The 17,434-nt window shown below is 33.4% G+C and overlaps 1 long non-coding RNA gene across 1 annotated transcript; it reads left to right on the top strand.

The window, feature by feature from the left end:
* The first annotated feature begins 9,965 nt into the window (after positions 1–9,965).
* LOC143058863 (uncharacterized) lies at positions 9,966–14,843 on the top strand. The gene is made up of 3 exons (XR_012973261.1): positions 9,966–10,077; positions 10,952–10,993; positions 12,709–14,843. It is a non-coding gene; the product is annotated as an uncharacterized LOC143058863 (long non-coding RNA).
* The last annotated feature ends 2,591 nt before the right edge of the window (positions 14,844–17,434 follow it).

Here is a 17,434-nt window from a genome sequence, read left to right as displayed (position 1 = left end):
ATCCCCTGAAGAATCCCCCCTGAGCTTTTGGCTAAGATGTCAAAGAACAAATGTATGAAATATTTAATCGCCGAAAATCTCTAAAGACAAGTAGTTAAGATTTCCCAAATTGCAAAACTCGTAGGAATATTGTTTGTCGTCAATACGTAGTCAACTACGTATATAAGTTCAACTGATCACGCTGTTGGCGGCAATTTTGAATTATAAGACGAAATTTTCGTATCTTTATAATTTTGACGCAGGGGTTCAAATTAGCGGTGGTCCGGGGTCTGTGACCTTCCACTTTTGAAGTCGGACTTTCTTCTTAATTACTAGCTACGCCCGACGGACATTGCAAGAAAATAAAAAAAATAACTTTGCAAACATTTTTACCAAAGTTTCATAATAAACGATCTCAAACTTATTTTAATCATTACTATTCATGACAGCGATGTTCAATTTGTTGAACCGCTAGCTTTTTACAGAAAATCGCCGATAAATAATGTGTAAATCCGAGTAAAATCATATCTCACATTCTGTCAAAAACAACATTGTAAACAAAATGGCTGCCGCGAGATTACAATATCGGATCCGATTTCGTAAGCGGAAAAGGGTAATCCCGAGTTTTGGGGCTAAAAAAATCCAGACAGGTGACAAAATACAGTTATGCATGGTAAATAAATATAAACACTAGAATTGAAAACCATAATTGTTTAAAAGAAAGAAAAAGCAGAAAATATTTTATACAGCAATTTTCATGTCAAAATCCAATACAAGTGACAGCTCATGCTGGGAACAGTTTATCTCACAATATATATGTTCCTGGTAACGGTATAATTTTTTTTTATCAGTGATAAATGTTGGTAATGCAGGGCCAAAATGAAAATGAATAAGTAGGCGGTCACCCGAAAGAAGGGGGACAGGGGGGGCAAAATCCTGGCATCTGGTGAATTTTAAGACAATATAAGAATGCATGTTTTTAAAAATGTTTATCAAGTTAAACATATTACTGGAATTTCAAGGGGTATTTTTTTCTTCTCAATTTTGATAGGTCAGCTAAAATGGCTTGAAGTTTCTTATATTAAAAAAAAGATGTAATATGATTGCCAATAAGACAACTATCCACAAGAAACCAAAATGACCAAAACTTGGTAACGGTCAAGATCCCCACCCTAAACAATATATATTCATGTATGGAACAATATAACAAATCATATGAAATGTAGGTGGAGTTCTTGGGGCCACTCTACCCCTTTCTGTTTGAGAATTTATAACGGTCGAGATCCACAATCTTAAACAATATATATTTATATTATGTATGGGATAATAAATGATAAGGGGTCCCTATGGTCACTGTACACCTCCATGTTTGAGAACTTGGAAAAATTCGAGATCATCGCCCCTTAACCATATATACTCATGTATAAGACTATGTAACAAATCAAATGAAATATATGGGAAGTCCCTGTGGTCACCCTACCACTCATGTTTAAGAACTTTGAAACAGTTGGGATCCCCAACTCTGAATTAAATGAAATATATGGTGAGTCCCTGCAGTCATCTGATTGAAAAATTGGAAACAGTCGAGATCACACCTTTAAATAAAACCATATATATTCATGTATGAGAACTAATCAAATGAAATATAGGGAGAGTCCTTAGGGTCATCCTACCCCCTCCTGTTTGATACTTAGAAACAGATGAGATCCCCACCCTCAACCATATATAGTCATGTATTGGACAATATTACAAATCAAATCAAATATAGGGGAAGTCACTGGGGTCCCCCACCCCTCCTGTTTGAAAACTTGATAACAGTCGAGATCCCCACCCATAAACCATATATATTCATGTATGGGACAATATAAAAAATCAAATGAAAAATAGGGGTAGTCCCTAGGATCACCCCACACCCTCTTGTGTATGTTTTGGGAACTTGTAAAAGATTTAGATACCAACGCCTAAACCATATTCATTCCTGTTTTTCATTTCAAAAAGATTGAATGACATACAAGGTCAATCTCATAGGCGACACATATGCATATCACTTTGCTAGACCCTAACACCTGTCATTTTATTCCAAACTTAGACATCATGGACTTGGGGTGAAGGTGGGAGTCATTTACATTTACAATGGACAGGTCAGTCAGACCTCGTCATTGATCTCTGTAGTAGTAAACATTTGTCTGATTTGTGTCTCATAATTTTTGTACTGTAAAACACAAACTCAGTTTTCTTTCCAGAGAAGCAAGTCCATTCCTACTTTTACAAGCTCGTACTAAAGTCAATTTGAACTACTAACAGTCAACTAATACGAACAATAACGCTCAACTAGAAGAACTGCAATCATTGCAAATTTGTACCACGGTTGACTAATGAAAGACTCATGACCATTCGTGGTCATGTGCGTTGCTATTGAAAACCTTGATAAAATATAAATTATTTGCCTTAATGTTTAATTCATTAAATGAACATAAATGCACAATTACTAAAAGTATATATGAATGTTTAATGTTTTTTCTTTTAAATCTTAAAAAAAAAGTTGAAGCAACATTGCCACAGTTTTCATAAATATGTTTGCCTTGGTTTTTGGTTAACTGCCTGCAGTGCTTACAGCGCTTTGATTCTTATTGAGATGTAGCATGAGGGAATTCCCTTATAGAGATTTGGTATGAGAGGTTTCCCTTATAGAGACTTAGCATGTGGGGGTTTCCTTATTGAGATTTAGCATGAGAGGTTTCCGTAATTGAAATTTAGCGTGAGGGGATTCCCTTATAGAGATGAAACATGAGGAGATTCCTTTATGAGAGGTTTCCCTTTTAGAGATTTAGCATATAGGGATTCCTTTATTGTGATTTAACACGAGAGGTTTTCCTTATAGAGATGTAGCATGAGGGGATTCTTTTATTGAGATGTAGGATGAGGGGATTCCCTTATTGAGATATAGCATGAGAGGTTTTTCTTATTGAGATGTAGCATGAGGGAATTCACTTATTGAGTGAGGCCCCTCTTATTATAATTTTCGGATCCGCCATTGAAAAAAGTGTTTGTATTGTAAACCTTTCTTATAGAGAATTTACTTATTGAGATGTAGCATGAGAGATTTCATCCCTTATTAAGATTTAGCATGAGGGGATTCCCTTATAGAGATTTAGCAAGAGAGGTTTCCGTAATGACATTGTAGCGTGAGGGGATTCATTTACAGAGATGAAGCATCAGGGGATTCCTTTATGAGAGGTTTCCCTTAAAGAGATGTATCATGTGGGGGTTCCCTGATTGAGATTTGACATGAGAGGTTTCCCTTATAGACATGTAGCATGACGGGTTTTCCTTATTGAGATGTAGCATGTGGGGATTCTCTTATTGAGATGTAGCATGAGAGGTTTCTTTATGGAGATGTAGCATGAGGGTATTTCCTTATTGAGATATAGCATGAGAGATTTTTCTTATTGAGATGTATCATGAGGGAATTCCCTTATAGAGATTTTGCATGAGAGGTTTCTCTTATAGAGATGTAGCATGTGGGGGTTTCCTTATTGAGATTTAGCATGAGAGGTTTCCGTTATTGAAATTTAGCGTGAGGGGATTCCCTTATAGAGATGAAACATGAGGGGATTCCTTTATGAGAGGTTTCCCTTTTAGAGATTTAACATATAGGGGTTCCTTTATTGTGATTTAACACGAGAGGTTTTCCTTATAGAGATGTAGCATGGGGGGATTCTTTTATTGAGATGTAGCATGAGGGGATTTCCTTATTGAGATATAGCATGAGAGGTTTTTCTTATCGAGATGTAGCATGAGGGAATTCACTTATTGAGTGAGTCCCCTCTTATTATAATTTCCGGATCCGCTATTGAAAAAAGTTTTTGTATTGTAAACCTTTCTTATGGAGAATTTACGTATTGAGATGCAGCATGAAAGGTTTCATCCCTTATTAAGATTAAGCATGAGGGGATTCCCTTATAGAGATTCACCATTAGAGGTTTCTCTTATATAGATGTAGCATGTGGGGGTTCCTTTATTGAGATTAAGCATGAGAGGTTTCCCTAATTGAAATGTAGCGTGAGGGGATTCCTTTATAGAGATGAAGCATGAGGGGGTTCCCTTATTGAGATGTAGCATGAGGGTATTCCCTTATAGAGATGTAGCATGTGGGGGTTCCCTTATAGCCATTTAGCATGATGGTATTCCCTTTTTGAGATGTATCATGAGTGGATTCATTAATAGAGATGTAGCATGAGGGGATTCCCTTATTGAGATGTACCATGAGTGGATTCATTAATAGAGATGTAGCACGAGAGGTTTCCCTTATTGAGATGTGGCATATGTTGGGATTCTCTTATTGAGTTGTAGTATGAGAGGTTTCCTTATAGAGATGTATAATGTGAGTATTCCTTTATAGAGATTTAGCAAGTGGGGATTCCCTTATAGAATATGTCATTTGGGGATTCCCTTACATATATTTATCATGAGGGGATTCCTATATAGAGATGAAGCATGAGATGTTTTCCTTATTGAGATGTTGAGTGGTTTCCCTTATGATGTCCAATAGTCTAGTATGGAAACAGTTTGAAAAAAACTATACACATGATTTTGTTTTCCTCCGCTGTAGCGGGGGTGTCGTTAAATTTTACCTATGTCCGTCTGTACGTGCATCCGTTCGTTCGTCTGCCCAGCTTCCTGTTAAAGTTGTTGATCAGCTAGTTTTTGATGAAGTTGTAATCCAATCAACTTTAAACTTGTGCGCATGTTCTCTATAATATGATCTTTCTAAATGTATTAAATGCCAAATTAAAGTTTCGACCCAAATATCACGGTCGACTGAACATAGAAAATGATATTTTGAGTAGGGCATCCATGTAATATGGACTCATTCTTGTTTGTAATAAAAAAAAACTAATGGGTACAAACTGAGACTACTATAACACAGAACAAAGTAAAATATACAATGTGCTTTTTATTATTTTAAAACATTCAGTAACTTTTACACGTGAAACAAGAGGTAAATACACACAAAATACAATCACATACGATAATAGAAAGAAATAAAACAACTTTGAAATGGATATATTTTCATACTTTTATCAACAGGTCGCTGATTTTTTTTTTTTTTTTTTTTATCAACTCCACTTTCATGATTTATGGTCAGATTGATCGATGTCCGATCGATATCGCAATTAAAATTAGCGGGATACATGTAGTTATTTTTGGGAACTGAATTATTTGCAATATTCATATATAATTTTTTTTCCATTTTGTATCATACAATCTTCAAATTGAACGAATCCGGAAGCATAAGTTTAAATGGATTGAACATGTTGCAGCATATTTGACCAATTCTGGATTTAGCTTTATATGGTATATTAGATCGAAGATTGATCCAATTTAAATCAAGAGTATGGTCTTCAGTAAACGATGATAGTCCGTCGGAAGGGGATGATAAATGGCTGACCCGTATTAAGAGGGAGCCAAATCTCTCTAAAACACCCTTGTAGATTTCAAAAAAGAGCAGGCTAATGCCGCTTCAAGGCAGCATTCGCACCCGCAAATTGGAAAGGGATTAATATAAGTTGCAAAACTTGTTTCCCAATCCACTATAAATAATTATATCTAAACAATTCAGAATCGTCAAGGTATTGGAATTCCAACAGGGACTAACTGTGCACCACTTTTTGCGGACCTGATTTTCTATTGTTATGAGTTACAATGTATGACTAAAATTAGCAAAGACCCATAGAAACAACATTTGATACAAAATTTAACAATACTTTTAGATATTTGGATGATATATTGGCTATCAATAATGACGACTTTAGTATGTATACTAAAGAAATTTATCATGTTGAACTTACTTTAAATAAAGCTAATACTAGCAATGACCACTGCCCTTTCCTCGATCTTGATATATATATATTATTAACGGGAAGCTTAATACAAAAATTTATGATAAAAGAGATGATTTTTCAAGATTCTTTCGTTAATTATCCATTTTAAATGGTGACGTTCCCTGTAACCATCTTATGGTGTTAATATAAATATATATTCCAACTTGTACGATTCACTCGTGTATGTAACAACGTATTAGATTTTACCGAGAGAAATTTATGTATTACTGAAAAATTATTACAGTCCAGGGTTTTCAATATCACAAACTAGTCAAAACATTTACTTAATTTTTATCATCGGTATAAGGAAATAATTCGTAAATATAACTCAACATGCAGACATCTAATACGTTCAGGTATTTCACATCCAATCTTTTATGGTAATATTCTTTACAAAGCACAAAAATGTCAGTTTCACCTAAAAAGCTTACAAACCCTTTAAACAGACGTATTAAGAAGGGATATAGTTAAAATAATGTTGTCAGGCCATTAAAGATTGCATATTTTGGCAATAATATTGATTCACTTATAGGGTCTTTGCTTCGTTACTAAAGACATTTATTGTAAAAACCAGTTGTTGGCATGAACGGGTTATGTTCAGTAAATCTGTTCGTATATTTTATGAGAATATGATACTAAACTCCTAGCGGGAGGGATTATGCCTGATATTCATATGATGAAGACATAATCTTTCAATCAGTTTAATTGAGGTCTGGAGCTGGCATGCCAGTTAACTGATAGTAGTCTGTTGATATTTATGTATTATTGTTATTTTATTTATTTCCTTTTGATACATCTTCCGACATCGGACTCGGACTTCTCTAGAACGGAATTCTAATGTGCGTATTGTTATGCGTTAAGTTTTCTACATTGGCTAGAGGTATAGAGGGAGGGTTGACATATCATAAACATGTTTAACCACGCCGCAATTTTGCGACTGTCCCAAGTCAGGAGCTTTGTCCTTTGTTAGTCTTGTATGATTTTTAATTTTAGTTTCTTGTGTATAATTCTGAGTTAAGTATGACGTCCATTATCACTGTACTAGTATACATATTTTTGAAGGAGCAAGCTGAAGGACACCCACGGGTGCGGAAATTTTTCGCTACATTGAAGACCCATTGGTGGCCTTCGGCCATTGTCTGCTCTATGGTCGGGTTGTTGTCGCTTTGACACATTCCCCTATTTCCTTTCTCTATTTAATGAAACAAAAATCTACAGTCAAATTTATCAAACAGTGGCACACTATAATTCAGAAGTTATTTAGAGGGAATATATAAGTATTTTCAAAAACGATTTTGGCTTAGAAAAATATTTTCAAGACTCTCATATGCAGATCGTTGAATTAGTAGTAAGCAATGATTCATCAACCTAAGCATTGGCGGATACAGGAGGGGTCCTGGGGTTGGAACCCCCCTTTTTTTGACGATCAATGCATTTGAATGGGAGCATATAGTTGGAACTCAGCCCTTTACACTGGGTTGGGACCCCTCTTTTAAAATGGCTGGATCCGCCACTGCTGAAGAATACCAATAGAAACAAGAAGATATAAATAAAGACAGCGTACTCTTTGCTCCTTGTCAATTGAAAATGAGTTTTACTACTTATTTGAGTACCAGAAAAATACATTTTCAGAATATAACAACATTTTTCCATGTGTTGAGAAAATGAAAGGACTGCTTTTATTTAGCAATATAAATATAAATAGAAGATGTGGCATGATTGCAAAAGAGACAACTCTTCACAAGAGACAAAAAAGCTATAAAGAATTTATAACGGTAATTGAGAAATAAGTTTAGGTATTGAAATCATACTCTAAATTGTATGATTATGTTTCTTAGCAACCATGAATATGATTATGTATTTTGCCTCTTGTTACATTATACATGTACACGACATGTTTTATATATGTGTCTTGTTGTTTCAAATAAAGTATTACATTGTATAATGTATTGTTAGCTTTTATGAAAATTAAAGTGTTTGGTACCCGCTTAAGGTGGTACCTAACGCTACAGTGAAATAACTCTGTAAAATCAGCTTAACGTTTTAATTACTTTGTGTTCTTCAACGAACATTAAGCTTCTCAATGATCAAAATCAGAATTTGTCAAATTGCTATGTAACCAGTGTAAATTTTCTGATAAATTGGTTAAATAATCCTTTTGTATTTATATTTTGTCAAAATTTTATGTAAATAGAGATCATTCGTAATATTTCTTCCTGAAGACGTCGCTTGTGTTCCATAAGTGGTTGTCGGAAACGTTTTAATCATTTTGACGCTTGACTGGCATTACGTTGCACATGTTTACATTAGTAACCATAATCGACACTCGCCAATACTACCAAACTTTGCTTTAAAATTGTTGTGTCCTCGGCTGCAATTATTCTGAAGGAGGGCCACAGATTCCCCAAAAAGACCATGAAATTCTTGTGAAATGGAGATAAGGCGTCAAGAGAGTTAATCCACCAAATAAAAAAATATAAGAAAACCGGGCGGAAAATTCGAACAAGTTTGCAATTTAAAACCAGTTGATAACCATGACATGCCAGGATATTACAGGATTATGTTATTGTATATTTACATTTTTCATTTATTTGATAGAAAATAATTTAACCTTTTTGTTTTATTTATTCTCGATTTAACAGTTCAATTCACGGACAGTTTTAATATAAAAATAGGGGAATGACACACGAATGTAAATAAGATCAAATTAGAATATTCTAGACAATAATAATTATGTTTTGCACTTAATTATAGCAAGTGAAATATTTTATCCTGACAAAACAAATGACTGAATTCAGACAACCATGAGTGTTTTTAAAATGTCTTATAAAGAAAATGGACTTTCTATACTAACTTTGTTAGTATTGAAAGTCCCTTAAAGGATTTGAATGTGTTTTTTTTTCATCAAATATTCTTGAACCATTTCAAAAACATAAAAAATAATTTCTGCAGAATAAACTGTTTTGAAAAAGTTTAAAAAAAATACTTGATAACAAAACGTTTTATCGATCTTGATATTCTCAAAAACGAACCAAATTAATTTTAGTGAAGGTGTTGGGTACCAACCTAATCAACTATTTCTTTTCTATTTTATGAGATGAATCTTGATTCCTCCCCTGGCAGCCATTGATTTTGCTAAATTATTTCCTGTTTTGAAATCATATATATTAACTCGTCATACATATAGATTGGGGATGGTTATGTGATCCTTTATAAGAGGGTTTGGATTGGGTTAAATGATTAAAGAATAATGCTTTTAAAAAATGAGGATAAGAGAATAACGGGCAAAAAAAAATGAAGATTAGAGCAATGCGTGGTCTAACTTTTTGACGATTAGGGAAAAAAGGGTTTGTTTTTTTTTGAAGATTAGAGAAAAAAGGGGTGAATATTAAATGTTTACAGAATAATAGACTCCAATCCGGACCTTCTTATAAAGATAATGATTTATATTGAGGAAGGTAGTTTGGGTTAAATTCAAGGTGGCTTTGATTCTACTAATGGTATCATTTTTAATAGGACTTTCCGAATTGATTTTCCTCTAAGTTCAGTATTTTTGTGATTTTACTTTTTAATAACGAAAGATCTAGAAAACATTTGATACCTTGAACTGATACTTTGATTCATCTAATCTTATAAATATATTCAAATAAGTGAAGATTAAATAACAGAAATACATTACAAATTGTATCATCAGGTCAAATTTATCACGAAAGTATGATTTGCGAGTTTTATGTCAACATATTATTAATTACATTTTTCACACATTCTATATATTTAGTGGTAAATCTCTGTTACATAAAATGATGATTAATTAAAATAGTGATTATAATTTTACACATAGCCACGTATATTAATAAAAAGTGTAAAAAGAAACACGGAATAAATAAGACTAGATCGATATTGAGCTTTTAGCACTGTCAGGGTTTTCAATATGAAGAAAGCTTGAATATCAACACATAGATGCATACATCGTCGAATTATGTACTAGAATTGATATGAGAAGGCGTGGCTATTGTACTACAACTGATATAAAAAGCCGTGGCTAATGTATGTTCATTGTCACCATTATACATTAAACTCTTCTTCGATTCTACTGTTAATTCCATAGCCTAGCATCCTGACACAATCCAATACTTCGGCTGGTATCCTTGCAAGAAAATACAAGTTTTACTGCTCAACAGAAGAACAGGGATATCGTCTTCGAATATACAAGGTAAGTTTTTTTAAATTACACTTCTCCCCCCCCCCCCCAAAAAAAAAATCTATCATCAGAATTAACGATTTCTGCTTAAAACAATGTATGTCAGGAAAATATCGCCATAGAAAGAATGCCAAAAATGCTTGTTTTGAACATAACTTTCAATCAATTAAGGTGGCACCAACCACCTGGACTTTAATTATTTCGGCTAGTTTTATTCCCATAAAAATTTGACAATATATTTACTTCGACTCTTTGACCAAATTAAATCAATTAAAAAAAAATTTGAACCACACTTTATTGTAAAAAAAATATTTGATATGTAAATAGCAGTTTGACATTTTGACATGTTTACAGTAATTTTGATCCTTGAGTACACGTACAATGTAGCTTGATATTTCTTTACGTGATTTAAAAGTTCAGCTGACTCTTTCGGAACTATCTAGTGATTGAACAATATTGAACAGAATTGAGAGATTGTAGAATTTCTGTTATTAAACTGAATTTATCGTTAATTTCATTCAGTACATGAAGAAGTTGCCTACATGCATTCCTGGTAAAGCCACATCTTCTTATTTTTTGTTTGTTGTTGCTTTTTCTGCAATTTGTTTACCGTAAACAAGAATTTGTATAACTATACAAATCCTTGCCGTAAATTGTTCATTTTTTTTCTGACATTTATCTGATACTTTTGTTTATACTACAACTAAAATTATCTACAGTTTTGGTTATGGAAATATTAAAATAAAATACTAAACTTATTTTCATCCCTGAACGAATCTCAATTTGTGCAGGAAGAAGCTTTAGGTCACATGAAACATACACAGCATCACATTTCCTTTTATTTTTATATGATGAAGATACAATAATTCTATCGCTTATATTTCAGCTTTGAACAAATCGTACACTTCAGTACAGAGATACAATGAATGTAAGTAGAAAGAATAATTATTGCGTAGTTATCTTAATTATAACATGTAATCAATACAACATTTTATATAAAAAAATACCGAATTCCTAAGGAAATTCAAAACGTAAAGTTCTTTATAAAATGGCCAATAAAAGCCTAAAACACGAATACAGAATGGAACACAACTGCCAATAACTACATGCATTTTATAGTGTAAAAAAGTGGATTATAAATTGTTTTATAGCTAAACCGTTCACTTATATGAGAGTCGCATATAATTCCACTATATTGACAACTATGTGAAATCTAAATATATAAAACAAAGATTTGGTGTAATTTCCAATGACAAAACACTCCACAAGAGACCAGATGACATAGAAATTAACAACCATATGTCACCGTACGTCCTTCAGCAGTGAGTCAAACCCATACTGTATAATTGGCTATAAAAGGATACAAGGCCCTCGCATGGAAACTATGAAACAAATTCAATCGATAATTTTATAAAAGGTCGCAAACCACTAATAAACCAATTCGATATGACAGCTCTTGAACGACTGAACATAAAGTATCAAGTAAAATTCGTCTTTCATTTAATTTTCAAATTTATCTACAGCGGTAATATCAGTACATAAAATTCGTTTTAGATCTGTTCAGTCAATGTTCAGAATATTTCAATAGTTGTTTTACCTGTTAATTGTCATATTTTGGGGCCCTTTATACCTTTTTGGTCGGTGTGAGCCAAGGCTTCGTGTTGAAGGCCGTACATTGACCTATAATTGTTTACTTTTATAAATTGTTATTTGGATGGAGAGTTGTCTTATTGACATCACGCCACATCTTCCTATATCTATTTAGTGCAACTAACAGATCTAAATTGCAAGGAAGAGTGCAAGGGAACCGTATGAGCAGTTCTGAATTAAACGCAGAGGCGACGTCTGAACATAGACTTTATTATTGTTTGTTCAAACATTTCATTGTTCAGGGTTCGTGTTGATCAGTCTCTTAATTTCTATGTTGTGCTTTGTATATTTTATTTTAGTTATGGTTTTGTTTATTTTCGACTTGTTGAGTTTGAATGTCATTTTGGTATCTTTTCCCTTTTTTTCAGAGGATCAAAAAGAAAATGAGTTTAAAAAAAAGTTCTTTTTAGTTTTTATCATATTTATTTATAGTTGAATCGGTAATTTTTTACTGCAACTTATATAAATCCCTTCCCATTTTACGGTTGCGAGTGCTGCCTTGTAGCGGCCTAATAGTCAGCTCTTTTTCGGAATCTACAAGCCTAAGAGTGTTGTTTACGTTCAAGAGATATGGCTATCTCTTTACACGGGTCAGCCATTTTTTGTCGCCTTCCGACGAACTATCATCGTTTCTGAAGCCCAAATTATTGTCAAGGGAGAGCCGAAAAATTCAGTCTCTAAAGTTTTCTCCCCGGAGCAGGGATCGAACCAGGAACCTTTGTGTTAGTAGTCCGATGTGCTAACCACTACACCGCGGCTCTCCTATTTGGTATGAGAGCCAAAGAGACAAGTCTCAAACCAAGTCACAATTTGTAAATGTAAACCATAATAAGTCAAGTACGGATAAATTATTAAGATTGACCACTGTGTATTGATCACCAACCTCCCAGTTTTCTGTAACTTCCTCCTACTTATTAAACGCAATCTATTATGGATTAAAACCAGTTGAGGCTTATTTTCCGCCTTAAATAGTAATCTTATTTTATTTTGCAGACAACTTCAAATATAGCACACAACAATGGTGCAATCTCTTTCATTAGATTATTATGTTGTACAACAGCTGGCATACTATCTCTGGTTAATATCACCTACATCATCGTGTGCTTTAAAGTTCTACGGAAATCATTTCACAATCTTGTCATATTAGGTATGTGCTGCAGCGATGTAGTTACAGGATTGTCTTTCATATTTTTCGCATCTCTACCTCTTCTACAGGTTACGAATGGATTGATGTTTACATGCATATTACAGCATTTCACGATGACGTTCGGAGTATCTTTGACCTACTGCTTTCTTTTTCTAATGTGTCTTCAAAGGTACCTTACCGTCAGATCTTACAACTTTGGAACTGTAGAACAATTTGACAGAAAGAAATATTTCATTGTGGCTGCTCCAGTAATTTTTGTATTTATCATTATTTTCGGAGTAATGGTTCTCACTCCGAAAGAGGACAATTTTTTGGAATGCACAGCTCAGCAATTATATGGTAGCAGATATGTATATTATGTTTTGGCTGGATTCGGACCACCAATATTTATAATATTTCTGGTATTCTTGATTTCAATACTCACTTCTTTTCATTTATGGAAAACATATTTCAAGATACGAAAAATACAACCGATGTCAGGTACTCTTAGAAGAAGGAAAAATGGCGGCAACATGAAGTCAAACCGTATTGAACTTGATCAAAAGTCGCCAAAACGAATACCAAGCCATTTCATGACTAGTGAATTAAGTACACAAGAACGTATAGAAGATTTAGAAGACATCTCAGATGACGGAAACAACCGCACAAGTCATATCTATCCACAAGATACGAATACGAAGATAATGCTAACCGAAGATTCAAATAAAACATCCATTGAAATGTTTTTTGTGAATAAAGAAGACACACAGTATGAACCTCGGTTTGAGAACGGAAATATTAGCACGCAAATGGAAGCTGGAATATTTGCGCCAATAGATAATGATTTCAACAGATTTACATTAGCTTCTCAAGAATCTAGCACAATGTCACAAGAAGATAACAGAGAAAAAACGACGAAGAAAGGTGTATTCCAAGATCAGAGGGCAATACATTTTCTCAAGAACGATCAAAATGACCACACTACTTCAAGCAAAAGGAAGAATGATGTAATTCAAGACCAAAAGGCAATTAATTCTTTCATGGACGATCAAAATGGCCAATCTTCTACAGGCGGAACCAAGACAGATTTATTTCAAGTAGATCAAAAGGCAATGGACATGATGAATTCATCAACGAACAATAAAAATGATCAATTTACTACGGATATTTTCAGCTGTCGACGCAATAATAAAAGCGATGAACGACAAATGAGAATAGGACTGAAACAGAAGTTTAGATTTAAGAGATCATGGGAAGTCCGAGCTTTTGTGACGAGTATTGTGATAGCTGTTCAAACAATAATTTTAACAGGACCCTTTATATCTTCATTCTTGATAGAAGTCATCAATGGAAAGATGTTGCCCATCACGACAAAATTTACACTGTTTTTCCTATATTTGGCAAACTCATTGTCAAACCCTATTATATATGCATGGCGAATCCCAGAAATAAGACAAGAATTCCGAAAACTATTTAATAGAAACAATTGACCACCACCTTATCATATATGCATGGCGAATCCCAGAAATAAGACAAGAATTTCGTAAACCATTTAATAGAAACAATTGACCACCACCTTATCATATATGCATGGCGAATCCCAGAAATAAGACAAGAATTCCGAAAACTATTTAATAGAAACAATTGACAACTACCTTATCATATATGCATGGCGAATCCCAGATATAAGACAAGAATTCCGAAAACTATTTAATAGAAACAATTGAGCACTAGCTTATCATATATGCATGGCGAATCCCAGAAATAAGACAAGAATTCCGAACACTAGTCAACAGAAACAATTGAGCACTACCTTATATATGCTTGGCAAATCCTAGAAATAAGACAAGAATTCCAAAAACTATCTAGTAGAAACAGTTAACGTTTACCTGTTTCGAAATAAAAAAAAAAGCAAATTAAAAGCATTTGAAGACCATTTTACAAAAACTCTGAAGTTTACTATTATCTTGATTATATTTGAAATTTGTCGAGATTCATTACGAAAAATACCAATAAAGTCTTTAGTGTTTATCTTGTGTCTGTGTACAATTGTCTTGTCTTTTGATAATTTCGCCATGTCATTGCCAGTTTGTTTCCGACTTGTGAGTATGAATCCCTTTGGTTGCTTTTGTGTCTTGTTGCAAACTTGGAATTAATGAGCAAGACACTTATACATGTACATGTTATATGTAATAACGAAAACAGTATAAAATTGTAATGAATTCAAATTATGTCCGTGCTAAAATGTAAAGAATAGAGAACAATTAGGGGAAAATACAGAAAAGAGAACCACCTGCAAACGCGGCAGGATAGAACTACTATTTCGACGCATTTGCCGTCTATTCCGATTGACTTCAACATAATATTGGTATTCATACAATGTTAAGATGCCATGACACAATGTGGTCTTTCTTAATGTTCTTCTCCTAGGCATGGATGGACGCAGATTCGACACAACTGTGTTATGAGATTTTGATCTTTAAACGCTCTTATTCAGATTTTAATGAAGGCTAAGACAGGGCTATGAATCAATCAAATTAACCTTCCATCATTACTGAACTGAACAAAGAAATAACACGATGGGTGCTGCATACGGTGCAGGAAATGCTTACCCTTCCGGAGCACGTGATTCCACTCCCGGTTTCGCGTTGTTTCTTATTTATTATTTTTAACTGTTGATGTAAATGTCTTTTGGTTTTATGAGTCTTTGTTTATTCCTTGGTTTTGAATGTTATTGTCTTGTTTTTCCTTTCCTTATTTTATCTTTAAAAAACTGAAATCTACATATTTTTTAGCTGACATTGGCATACACGCCTAGTAAGCATTTTCAAACTGTGACGTATCAAAACAAACTAATGACATTTTCGTCCTAAGGATGCATTCTTCTGACGTTTCAGTGTCGTTGAAATCTCGTTCAGGAATTGTTTTCAAAATACTTGATAATATATAAAAGATTTGAAAAATGTTATATTTAAACTAAACTTTGTGGATTTTTTTTTTTATGTAATACGAATAATAAGTAACATTTTTCTTTTTTTTACAAGTCTTTTTACCCCAAATTTTGAGAAAATGTGTGTAGGGTAAAATAAATGATTTTACCAGAAACATGTACATCCGATATCACTTTTTTTTCTAATTTAGAAAAAATGTATTTATTCGCTCATTTAGTGCAAAGAATATGCATTTCGTTCTCAAAAAGAGAGAGAAAATAAATGGAACAAAAAGTATCAACATATGATAAAACTTTCTTATATGAACAACTACCTATATTTTTTAAGTTTAGTTTATTCAGACAAGTTTTTGAAAGTATGACAAATTGTTTAATTCCAAACTGTAATTTTTTCAAGATAATAGCCCAAAAATGGGTAAAACTGATGAAAAATGACACAATCATCAAAATTGGGTACATGCAAAGGATCGTTGAAAAAACGTTGTGCACCAGCATTATTATTCAAGTACAAAACTACTGCAAAATCACCACTGAAGTGTACACATAATGTTTTTCTCTCTTTCCGTTAAAACCTTACTACATACACTTAGAAAAGTCCGGACTTGCAAAATAACCCTTAAACAGTGTATACATAACTCATTATACCGTCTCCAGTTATCTTTTAACGTAAACATGATGGACATATTAAGAAAGTAAACAGAAATCTGATGTTCAGTAGATTTTGTTTTTGATGTGGTTCATAAGTGCTTCTCGTTTCTCGTTTGTTATGGTTTTAAACTAGTACTTTTTGGCCCCTTTATAGCTTGCTGTTTTGTATGAGCCAAGGCTACGCAATGCGAATCGTTCGTGTTGCTTAGTCTTAGTTTTCTGTGTAGTTTCTTGTAAACACTCATTTTCGTTTGTCTGTCTTCTTCCCTTTTAAACCATGGCGTTGTCAGTTTATTTTCGATCTATGAGTTTGAATGTCCTTTTTGTATTGTTTGCCCCTCTTTTTTTTTGTTTATTTTTACAAATTGTGACTTTGATGGATAGCTGTTTCATTGCAATCATACCACATCTTCTTATATCTACTAAATACAATTAAAGATGATGTAACCAATCGATGTAATACAACAGAAACTGCCAAATGAGAACGGGAGGTCAAATTTTGTCACTATAGCATTTACTGTCATTATATATTGATATTTTCATAATGCGCATTGTCTTATCAATTTAAATGAACGCTTTATTGGTTTTATATTCATCAGGATTACTGAGAACCATATATTTGAAAGCCATTGTTTTATGAATATGTGATAAACGGGAAGAAACTAATGACCAAATCCACCTATTGTTATTTATAAATAAATACTCTTATAGAGGAACTAAAGAGATGGTATACATATATTAAGTTTCTTTGCAGCAATATGCAGTTATTGAGAAGAATGCAAAATCAATTTGACAATAATTAACAGTATTATAGGTTCTTCAAAGTGGGTATAACTGAGATTTAAGGCTCTTGAATGCAACTCGAAAACAATAATGTTAGATATGTTCAGACACATACTGTGCGTTGTTACAAGATTGTAATATAAAATACTACACGAGCAAAACATTATGGCACTTTCAAAACGAATGACGTAGATGTTAAGTCTCTATTAATC

Source organism: Mytilus galloprovincialis, chromosome 14 (assembly GCF_965363235.1).
Source record: "Mytilus galloprovincialis chromosome 14, xbMytGall1.hap1.1, whole genome shotgun sequence".
NCBI classification, from domain to species: Eukaryota; Metazoa; Mollusca; class Bivalvia; order Mytilida; family Mytilidae; genus Mytilus; species Mytilus galloprovincialis.
Note: the sequence above shows the minus strand (reverse complement) of the source record. Positions and strands in the feature narration are given on the sequence as shown.